The sequence below is a fragment of the Galeopterus variegatus genome, unplaced genomic scaffold, assembly GCF_000696425.1.
Source record: "Galeopterus variegatus unplaced genomic scaffold, G_variegatus-3.0.2 Scaffold2617, whole genome shotgun sequence".
NCBI classification, from domain to species: domain Eukaryota; kingdom Metazoa; phylum Chordata; class Mammalia; order Dermoptera; family Cynocephalidae; genus Galeopterus; species Galeopterus variegatus.
In genome coordinates this window covers 99,600-111,808 of record NW_007728728.1, presented here as the reverse complement: position 1 = coordinate 111,808, position 12,209 = coordinate 99,600, and positions in this window count along the sequence as shown.

Here is a 12,209-nt window from a genome sequence, read left to right as displayed (position 1 = left end):
TCCTTCCTTCCTTCCTTCCTTCGTTCTTTCCATTCTTTCTTTCTTTCTTTCAGCTCTCACTTATGATTAAAGACATATCAGCAAGCATTTTTTAAAGAATTCTAAAATGAATTATGTATATTTACCTGAAAATGAAAAAAAAAAGATGGAAGGCTAACTTTAAGGATGTTTACAAGATTAATATGCAGAGGTATGGGGAGTGACTGATAAGAGGAGATTATACATTCACTTTTTTCTAATCTATAAAATAGTTAAATTTTCAAAATAATAAGCATATTACTTTTAAAATATGAATATTAAAATTGATTAATATTAACAATTCATTTTGCCTTAGATATCTTTTTTACTTCTGTAATCATTTAGCAAATTGGTGTATGTGAAACTGAAAACTGAAATACTAAAGAGATGGTCATTTTGTCACCTGTCAGCACAGACCCAAGCCGTCCTTTTGGGTTAGAGCTATTGGAATGTTCTTCATTGTATCACAAGAAAAAGAAGTTAATAGAATATGGTTACAATGTACATAAGATTATTCAGTACTCAAGACATAGCTGGAGAAAGCCCTTGAGGAGGAATGCCCTTTGAATACCATCGCTGGTAAACAAAGGAAACTTACTAAATGTCTTTTCAAAAATTTTCAATTCTCCACAATACTTTGTAATTTCTTGAACACCAAACCAAGAATATAAAAATAAAATAATTGTACTTAAATTATTATTTTAATGACTCGTAGGCAGAGATTTTATAGCTGTACTTGTTTCCAAGAGTATCAATGGTGTGGTTCAAGTAGAACTTATTTTTTTTCCTTTTTTTTTTTTTCGTGTCCAGCAATGGATCACAACCCTCAGTGTCGCGCCCGTACTTTTTTTCCTTTTTAATATAACAACTTCTCACACATATTAGGCTGTTTAGTTTTCAGAGATTTCTACATTTATTAAAGAGATCACTGGCAGGGATATAATATTTAAAAAGGAGGGGCCCACAACATCTGTTATTTAAATGGGTTGAAATGTAAACATGTCACATACTGTATTAGTCCGTTTTGTGTTGCTCTAACAGAATTACCTGAGACTGGGTAATTTATAAAGAACAGAGGTTTATTTGGCTTATGATTCTGGAACAGCTGCATCTGGCACGGGACTCAGGCTGCTTCTACTTATGGTGCAAAATGACAGACAGTGGCAGGTACAGGCAGATCACATGGTGAGAGGAAGCAAGAGAGAGAGGGGAAGTGCCAGGGTCTTTTAAACAACCAGCTCTTGTGGGAACTAATAGAGCGAGAACTCACTATTTACTGCCCCCACCTAGGAAGAGCATTAATCAATTCATGAGGGATCCACCCCATGATTCAAACTGCCACACTGGTGGATCAGATTTCCACATAAGTTCTGGGAGGACAATACAACCAAACTCCATCACATGCTCACTTTCATTTGTTTATTTATAAATAACATAAATATACCATGTACCATTCATTCAACTTGAGAATTATAGCTCTGTATGCAGCCTTCTCTGATTGGAGCTAACACTTCCCAGAGTCTTGTGTTTATCATTTCCTTGACACCCTTCCAAAGGAAAATGCAATACTTCTAGTCCATATTATGCAAAATTAAGTGATATTACTCAATTTATTCTTTAAACCCAGTGTATATTGTTATCAATTATAGTATAAAATATAGAGTATAGTAATTCTAAACACAATATTAGAAAATTGAACCTACACAGAAGAATTAATACATCATAGCTAACTTGGTTTTATCCCAGATCAAATAATGATTTAATATCAGAAAATTATAGATGAAATTTACCACATTCACAATGAAAAAATAAAAATTACAGTAATATCTCAATAAATGAACAAAATTGGATAAAAATTTAACATAAGTTCATGAAAAACAGTATTAGGGATTTAGGAGTATAAGAAATCTTGTTCAATCTGATATTCTCCTGAATCTTTCCTGGCAGTTTATGCAGTAGTATACACCTTGACTGTTAATCTGCCTCACTGGTACAATTAAACACAAGCAGACATGCTCAGGCTTGAAACAAAAAGAAGTTTCAGAATAGCCACACCTTTATAAAGAAGACACACTTACAAGAAATTTAAATTTTTACAGCTATGTTACCAGTAGCCTTATTCTGAATTGTGACAAATCAATAAATACGTAATAATGTAATAAATGTAATTTAAGTCATTAATGTTATCTAATATATTAGTATTTATTATATAACAATTTGGATGTATATATTCTCTATTATTTTGAAAAGAGAGCTAAAATGAATGTAATTTAAATAATATTTTCAGAATTGTCTTTCCTTAAGGTCTTGTTTGAAAACCACAGAATGCTGCATGGCTATGCTCATGATTAATTGGAGGGGCTTCTGTCCATAACCTGAGAGTAAGATGCTCAAATCAGATTGGCCAGCATTAGCTGTCCCACGTCATACACTGGAGTGTCATGCTGGTGAGACACTTGAATACCACACCATCGTGATATTGCCTTCTGCATGCCTGAGCCACATGAACTTACACATTTTGCTTTTTTTTGTTGTTGTTGTTTTCTTTTCATCGTAGTAACGTACTTATTTCTCTGGTAAGAAACAGAGGAATACTAGTTTGGGGATCTTGATCTGGCTATTGAATCTGTGCTTGGAATAAGTCTATTTGCCCATAGAAAAGCTTATTGAAGCTCAAAGTCTCTAGCCAAATATAGAAGACTATTAGGGGCTTTAAAATTTATTGTGCAGTGATGTGTTTCCTATTTCAGGGAGGATTTTTAATATTATTATTTTCCAACATCTACTACATGCCCAGCACTGTCACTGCTATGGATTGAATGTCACCCCAAAACTTAACCCCCACTATGACAATGTTAAGAGGGTGGGAAATCCTATTATGGTAATTGAAAGTTGGGGCCTTGAAGAGGTGATTAGATTGTGAGGACCGTGCCCAAGTTAATGGATTAATAAATTAAATAAACCATCAGGTTTAATGGTGGTCATCGGCATGGTTCTGAGGGCTTTAAGAGGAAGGGTGAGGAGGTTAGCTCTCTCTCCTGCTTTGCCTCTCTTGCCGTATGATAACCTGCGTAGCTGAAGTCATCACCAAAGACGGCCCTCACTGTAGTACCCCTGGACTTCAGACTTCCCGGCCTCTGAACCGTAAGCAATAAATATTGTTTCTTCATAAGTTACCCAGTTTCAGGTATCTCTGTTGTAAGTTACAGAAGCGGACTAACACAGTTTCCTCTTTCAGAGCAGTTTGTACTCACGTGTACTTAAAAAAATTAGCTATATGTCCTATTTAAAGGTCTTTTTGATAAACTCTTTCATTTTAAAATTATATTGGAAGGCTAAAATATCTGAAAAGTTGTAAATAGTAACATAATAAAATTCTTAGTAACATAAAAATAAAATTCACTATTTTATTTTTATTTAATAGAATATAAAACTTACAATGATTTAATACCAACCATCAATCATTTAAAGATAGATGAGTAAGCTCTTCTTTAGCGTAGACAACTTTTGTTTTCTTTTTTCTCTTTGAACTCATATTTCAATTTTACTTTCCCCACATATTTTCATTCTCATGTAATGTACAAGTTTGAAAATCTTTTGCTCATCACATCATCATACCTATCTAAATTTATGTATTAATTGTGGGTTTTATATTTGTTTTATTTCTTGAGATCCTCTGTCTTATTTTTATTTTATTTTATTTTTTACATTGAGTTAAATTATTGTAATTATTGTCATGAGTACACAGTTCACCAAAATGACATAGATATATTATAGACCTTGATTTATGAAAGTAAATGAAAAATGTATCTCAATGAAATAAAACCTTATTACAAATTTTGTTTAATTAAAGGAGGAATATAGCAAAAAGAACATATCATCTGACAACTACCAAGTTATCTGTTTTTGGAAATAGAAAAAATAGTCACATTTAAGAGGAAATAAGATAAGGATTGATTATAATTGGAATAATTTTTGTGGTATGATTTGGGAAACCATTTTTGACTACCTGATTGAAAAATACATAGTGAATCTGAAAATAAAACATAGAACTTATTCTTGGGTATTATCCAATGTAATATAAAAATGTGGTAGTCCCAGAAAACATTCCAGTTAACATTTTAAAAATCCACATGACTAAAATGTTCCTACTTTGGCAATTCAAAGAAGCTATTCTTCCCAAATAATTGTTGCTCTAAGAAATGAGCCTTAAAAGTAGCTGGAAAGAGTTTTTAGGTGTAAATTAATGAAAAAATACTGTTTGAACAGTAAGTGTTTTTGACAATCTCCTATTATTTTTCTCTCAGGAGCCTGTCCCTCAAAAGGAATATATTCTTTAAAAAATATTCAGGAGATGGAGGAGGCAGAGAATGTAAATGAATATTTTTAGTATTACTAAATATGAGAATACCATATATCTAAGTTCAGAAAATACTCAGATACTCTTCTATTACTAAGGTTTATATGCCCCACTTCACCACATCCCCCCAAAACAGAGGTTTATGGGATCTTTATTAATAATCTTTAAAATAAATCTTGTTTGTTTGGTTTATTGGAAGTTTTCACATTCTGGGCTAAATCACCATAGTAAAACTTGTAATAGAAAATGTACATGGGTTCTTTTATAAAGAAGGGAAAGGACTATTCATAAATTTAAAGATATTTATAGACAAACCTCTTATAAAAATTTTACCCAAAAGGACAACTGAGGTTACCAGAAGTGGGAAGGGAGGGTGGATGGAGGAATGGGTAAAGGGTCACAAATGGCAATGATAGTGTACATTATTGAATATAATAATTACTCTAATGTGAGCATCACATATTGCACGAGCATTGATGTTCAACTCTGTACCCCACAGATATGTACAATCAACTTTGTTACAATAAAAATAAATTAATTAATTAATAAGTAAATAAATAAATAAATTTTACCTATGGAAGTTAAATAATTTAAAAATTATCTCCCCTGGATCTATGCGCAAATGAAGATCCTTCCTTTAATACACTCTAAACATAATGCAACTATTTAATATCTGTACAAAATGAAAATAAAAATGAAACATTTGCAAAAGAGGTTAAAACCATCAATTAAATGCTTCAAATATTAATTCTGTAGCTCTGAAATTAGAACTGAGATTTCAAATAGTCAGGGTAGCATTAAACATTATTCATATTTGATCTGCAAGGATTGACCTCTTTGAAATTGTCACTCTTTTTATCCATGGGCACTTTTCCTCATGTGAGCTAGAAAGAATCATGTGCTGATGAGGCAGAGGAGTTTGAAAACTATGTTTCTATGAGACTTTCCGTGCTCTCTGGAAACAACTGCTCAGCCAAGCTGTGTACTTGATACTGGGATACAGATCTGAAAAAGCACAGTCCTTGTCCTCCTCCACAGTAGAGTTTTGCAGACAGACCAGCAGCACAGGATGACTACACATGGTTGTTGTTGTTTATGGTTGTGTGCTACACACAATCGGTGTCAGCACAAGATGCAAAGGAAAACATAGCAACCATTTCTGTATTTCTAGGGTGTGGGTGAGTCCTCTTCATCACAAATCGCATTTGCTTTGATTGCCCATGCTACACATTTCTCAAGAGAGTATGAGAATCCAAAATCAGGAAATGTCACTACAAGGCTCCCTTTGATAAAGCAGTATTTTAATATGATATCAAAGTAATAAAAACTGTATTAAGGGCATGCAGTTGTTTATTTGCTGTCTATGCCTCCATATTCTTTACAGAACTTTAAGCTGTGTTAAAATTGAATATTCCTTTGAAGAATTATCACTCCTACTAGTAAACTAACTTAGTGGCTCTCTTGAGGCCAACAGAGTAAATGGTTTTGAATTTGACTGACATTTAGAAAAGCACATTCAGCCCAATAGATGGCACTGTGATGTAAATTAGAGAAGTTATAAAATTAAAACAAAACAAATTCCCCAAACATACTTATTATCTTTTTTTTTTTTCTCCCTCAAGCAGACTTTATGAAGCATTAATCAATTCAGAGAAGCTAATGAAATGCCTGGAAAATGAATCCCAATGTTATTTGAATTATGGCTGTTTATCAGTAAACAGAGGAAATTTATGGACCAGCTATTGGAGTATACTAAAAGGCAAGCTGGTCAAAATAAATTTGGCCCCTGACAGTTAGGGGATATTTTTGATGCAAAGAATAAGGTTTGGATTTGTCATTGTTTGCAGGGTGAATTCCATTACCATTTTTCTTTCAAAGAGTCAACTTTGGCAATCCCCCTGTTGAAATCAAAGAGTCTTCACAGCAAATTCTTTTGTCAATCTTAAAATCCTGCAGCTCTTTGCCTGAAATGCCCATTTCTCTAATATGTCAGAAGAGTGTTTGTCTGCCACAGTGAACTAACATTTATTTTTGTTCTAAATCAGAAAAACAATGGGACTGAATCAACTTGACATGACATTTAGCTGAACACCACCAGGGATGTTTTCACTGGTGAAGATGAAGAAATAGAAGGAGGAAATCTATTTCTAGATGAATCCAGAAGATGAAGTGTATGCTGCAGTCAGAAGGAGCTGTGTGAGGTGAGGCTGGCTGGAGACCAGAGAAGTATTTTCTCATCAAAAATCTTGCAGAATAGTAGTCTGGGACATGTATAAAATGTTCTGCATTTTACAAAGCACTCGCTGACAGAGTTTCATTTGATTTTCAACAATATTATAAGTAAGAAATTGGAAAATAACGGAGAGCTAAGTATGTGCAGATTCTGATGAGGAAGCAAGTGGCGAGAAGCTGTTCTTGCCTTGGTTCACAGCCAGCCTTTAAAAGGAGTCCCTGGTACCAGTACAGATCCATCTTTGTGTTTTGCACTCTGATGATCTGTCAGTGATAACTTGGAGAAGTCTGATTTTATTCAGGTTCAATTCTTTCATGGCGGGCTGACATAAATGGTTAGAAGTTACAATCTTGTAAGTGTATATTCCCCTATATATCACCTCTGATGTCCTGAAAGACAATATGATATAGCAGAAAAGACACAAAGCAGAAAGTTAGGACACTTGTGTTCTGCCAGTTCATCTCTCTGGACCCATGTTTTCTTATTTATACAAAAATAGGGTAGGAAAGATTATTTCTGGAATCCTTATTAATATGAAAATCTCTTATTATTTCCTTTTTCTAGTGTTGAATGTAATAAATATTGTAAAATTGAATGAACTCATTACCGCAAATGGTAAATTATATTTTGGAATGAAAGGTTGACTTACTCATCAGAAAGTCTGTGAACCCAGCAGTGAATTTCTAGGTTTTCCTGACATCATCAATATTTTTGGAAGTAAGTTTTACAGGAAGAAAGATTCAACTTCACTTATTGAGAGTTTGGCCGCCTCACTCCCTCCTTTCCTCCCGTTCTTCCTTCCATGGACATTTATTGAGCAATCACTATGTGCTGGGTAGTTTACATGGTGCTGGGGACAGAGCAGTCACAAGTCATACTTTGACACTGCCTCAAACCTTACAGTATAGTGAATAGTCACATAAACAATTGGAGAACAGAAAGATGTGTTCTTAGAAGGGTAGAAATGCACACAGACACATGGAGCCCCATCTCGGTATTTGTCAATTTGTTTCTTCATATCGCACCTCTTCCAGGAGGCTTGGAGATGGCACCTTCATGTTCTCAAAGACTCCTGCACTTCAGGGAAAACCTCTAGACATGATCTATGTTAGTTTCTTAGGTCTGCCGGGACAATACTATGACTGGGTGGCTTAACATAACAGATATTAGTTTTTTCACAGTTGTGAGGCTCCAAGTTCAAAATCAAGGTGTCAGCAGGGCTGTGCTCCTTTCAAAGACACCAGGAAAGAATCTTTCTTTGTTTCTTCAGCTTCTCGTGGCTCATGGAAACCCTTGGTGTTCCTTGGTTTGTGCCAGAATGACAATAATCTCTGCCTCCATCTTCACCTGGGCTTCTTCTCTGTGTCTCCTCTGCTTCTTCAAATCTCTCTCTCTTTACAAGTACACCAGCCATTGAATTCCGGGCCCATCCTGATGCTGGATGACCACACCTAAATTGATTACATAGGCAAATACCCTATTTCTACATAAGGTCACATTCACAGTCTCCAGGTGGAAATGCATTTTTAGAGGACACTATTCAACCCAGCACACTATTATTTTAAAAATGTTAGTAGCCTAAAAGAAAAGGAAATAGAGAGCATGAAGTAGAGACTTTGTCAATACAATTTGCATATGCTTTAAATGACTAGGGGTATTGTATGTGTTTTTTAAGGTAAAATAGAACATGGTTTTATAAAAATATATGTTTTTGCATTTATAATGCAATGATGTTTCCATCTAAATATTTATAATACACAATCGATTCACAGATAGCTAGAATCCTGGATTATACCCAAATCTCATGGGAGTCTGTAGCCTCATCCCCCTTGTCCACAAGCTGAAGAGAGTGTCCTTTTCACCCCTCTGCTCATCTTTTACAGAAGACACTAACGAGGTGGCCAGATGAGGAAAGCCATAGGAGGATGCAAAATACAAAGTCTTGAACATTCTCAGAACAAGAAAATTAGCCTCTGAATTATTGAGAATGTGAAAAATTCTTGACAACATAATGATTCCACTAAACTCCCTTCCAATTTTCTTCAATTCAAAATTAATTTCAAATTTACTTGTCTTACCATTAGAGATGGCATATTTAATACAAGGAACTTTAAACAATGACAACATAAAATCTTTTGTGATAGATTTGTTGCTAGGCCCTCAAGTCCCAAATCAAAGTTTTTAAGACAAGATTATGTTTTTTCCTTCTTCTTCTTTTTTTCTTTTTCAGTTCATGGTGAATTTTAATTGAGAGAGAATTTGGTTCTATGAAATGCAAGGATAACTAATGCTCTGAAATCTTAGACATTTCCCCTTCATATCAGACACCAACTGAATGGCAATTTTGAGTGAATATGATCTCCCCACCATACCTTATTTTATTTCCTTCTTTCACTCCTTCCTTCCTCTTTCTCTCTTTTCTGAGACTAGATATGGTTTTATAGTCATGGCTGAGAGTTCATCAATAATTTTCTTTGTTAACCTGCTAAAATATTATGGTAGACAGAATTCAAGTTTTGCATAAAACATAAAACTCATTTTACAAATTTACATGCAGTGTCTAGAATCACATTCTTAGATCTCAAAATGGGATGAGGGAGAGAAAAAAATATTTGAGATGACTTGGGTTTTTGACATACCTGAGAGTATACCTTGCCAGCATACATGTAGGTGGAGATTTGGGTGAATTTTATAAACTTCTCTGTTTGACCAATTTAAAAAGGTCCCTCCCCATGCATATGTACTACACACGGTGCCCTAGCTTTTGCCAACCTTGGTTGAGCAGAGCTGGATTTCACGCCTCTCTTACTGCCCAGTTGGGCCCCTTTCTGCCACTGTCACCTGCACACCCTGAGGGGAAGCCCCAGCCTGACTTCCAGGACAGACTTTTTTCTTTCACCTTCACTGTCTTTGTCTTCTATCACTAGTCCTCATTTGCCAAGATGCCTCATTTCACTTACATGGGAAAGAGGTTTTAGAAATTTGATAAATAACAGTTGCTTGTATTTATCAATAATCATTGAGCGCATGCTTATCCGATGTCTAGTATCTCTCTATATCTAGGTATTAGGCACAGGAAGGCAGTGAAACCCCAGTGATTAATAGAAGAGACTGTTTGGGTTTAAACTCTGTCTCCACCCTTCTGGCTGTAAGACTTTAGATAGGTTATATGAAAAGTTATTATTCCTGATCTTAGTAACTATGACACAGGGTTTAAAGTGTTGATGAATGAAAATTGTTATAAAAAAGGTGAAAAAAGTGACACACAAAGTGTCAGCATTGATTATTATGTTTTTCATTAATGAGGAATAGAAACAATAAGACACATAGGCATTGAGCATAAAGAATTTATCGTTTCATGAATCCTACTTTACATGTGTTATAAACAATTATTGTATAATTCCTGAAGATTATTAACAGATTTAACTGATAATACAGAGAGAGACACCAATGAGACAATGTTTATGACTACTAATGACTCTTTCTTCATTCATAGACACACAATTATATTTTTAAAATCTAATTTTGGCAAATTTGGGTTGAATATATTTGATGCTTGAGGTAATTAATTCTTTATGGGCTTGTACTTTACTTCTAATAGAAATAATCTAATAATTAATCCTCCTCCATTTGTGTGTGTGTGTGTGTGTGTGAGAGAGAGAGAGAGAGAGAGAGAGAGAATTTTAAATGCGTTTATTTTAATTTTTCTTTTAATCTCACTTAAAGAAAATGAGTGAAGTTTCTTGCATCTTTCTCAGTGAGAAGTAACTTTGAACACACAGATAATCTCTGTTCTCATCCCATTAATTTTATACCTAATAAGATCATAAACATTTTCAAGATCTAAATCTGAGCCAATCTTAGTTTCAAGGAAGGAGAGTTTTCATTTAAAAAGAATCCAGACTCTGAAATCATATCTATGGAAATCAAGTTTCTCTATATGGAAGATTCGCCTATAAATTTGCATAATTCTTGCAGAAGTTGCCAATTGAATGCCTCCATAAATGTTAAGCATGCCTCAGGAGACGGACTGGTTGTCATGAACATTATGGAAAGATTTCTGAGGTCCTGGGTCTTGCCTTCCTGTGGGTTCTCAGAAGCTTGACTCGTCAGTACACCCAGCTCAAATCCATCTCTAAGACAGCTTCACATGGATTGACCTGAAGATGCTGACCTGTGGACCAGAAAGACAATTTGTTCATTTGGACTAAAACAGAGAACTGTCTGGAACACAGGGAGGCTGAATTCCCATGATTTGAACTGTCCTTAAATATTGGCAAACTGTCCTGGTATCCTAAATATCAGAAGGCGACTTGAGTTTGGAATGAGAATGAGGGAGATCCCTATTCTTATTTGTAGGGTAGATACCAAGAAGTGGATTTACTATGTCGAATGGAATTAATCTGACAAAAAGCACTGTATGAAAGCGTCAATTCCTCTCTTTTGCTAGAATGGAACTCTGTAATTTGTTTCTCTTAAAATAATTTGAAAACTACAATGATATTTCACTACACACTAACAGAATGACTGAAATAAAAATGTGACAACACAAAATGCTGGTGAAGATGAGGAGAAACTGAGTCCTCATACATAGCTGGTGGGAATGTGAAATAGTACAGTCACTGGAAAAAGTCTGGCAGCTTTTTAAAATCCTAAACATGCAATTACCACACAACTAGCAATTGCACTTTTGGGCATTTATCCCAAAGAAACATTACCTTATGTTTACTCAAAACCGTGTACACGGATGTTCAAAGTAACTTTATCATAATGGCCCTCAACTGCAGATGACCCAGATGCCCCTCAGAGGGAGAATGAACAATCCAGCTGTGGTGTCTTCCTATAGTGGAGCACTGGCTCAGCAATGAAAAGGGTTTGATAGACTGCGGGTATGTGAAACAGCTTTGATTAGTCTCTAGGGAATTATGCCAAGTGAAAAAGCCAACTCCAGAATGTCACATACCTAATTACTTAATTCCGTTGACATAATTAATATGTAACACTCTTGAAGTGACAAAATTATAGAAATGGGGAATAAATGAGTGCTTGCTGGGATTATGGACAAGGATAGGGAGTGGCTGAAGGGGGGTGGGTGTGGTTATGAAAGGGCTACACAGGGGTGTTTGTGGCGATGGAACTACTGTGTGTGTTTATATGGTGGTGGGCACAGGACTCTGTGTGGTAAAATGACACCGAACTAAACACACACAGTAATGCATTGCTTAAAGACGGGGACACATTCTGAGAGATGCATTGCTAGGTGATTTCGTTGATGTGCACACATGATAGAGTGCACTTACACAAAACCAGATGGTATAGCCTCCTACACGCTTGGGCTGCACGGTGCAGCCTTTATAATCATACAAAGCACCGCCCATCGTTTTCGGACATCTAGTTACACTGCGCATGACTGTACACACGCAAATACACAAAAGAGTAGAGGTCCGCACTTACACAAAACCAGATGGTATAGCCTCCTACACACTTGGGCTGCACGGTGCAGCCTTTATAATCATACAAAGCACCGCCCATCGTTCTCGGACATCTAGTTACACTGCGCATGACTGTACACACGCAAATACACAAAAGAGTAGAGGT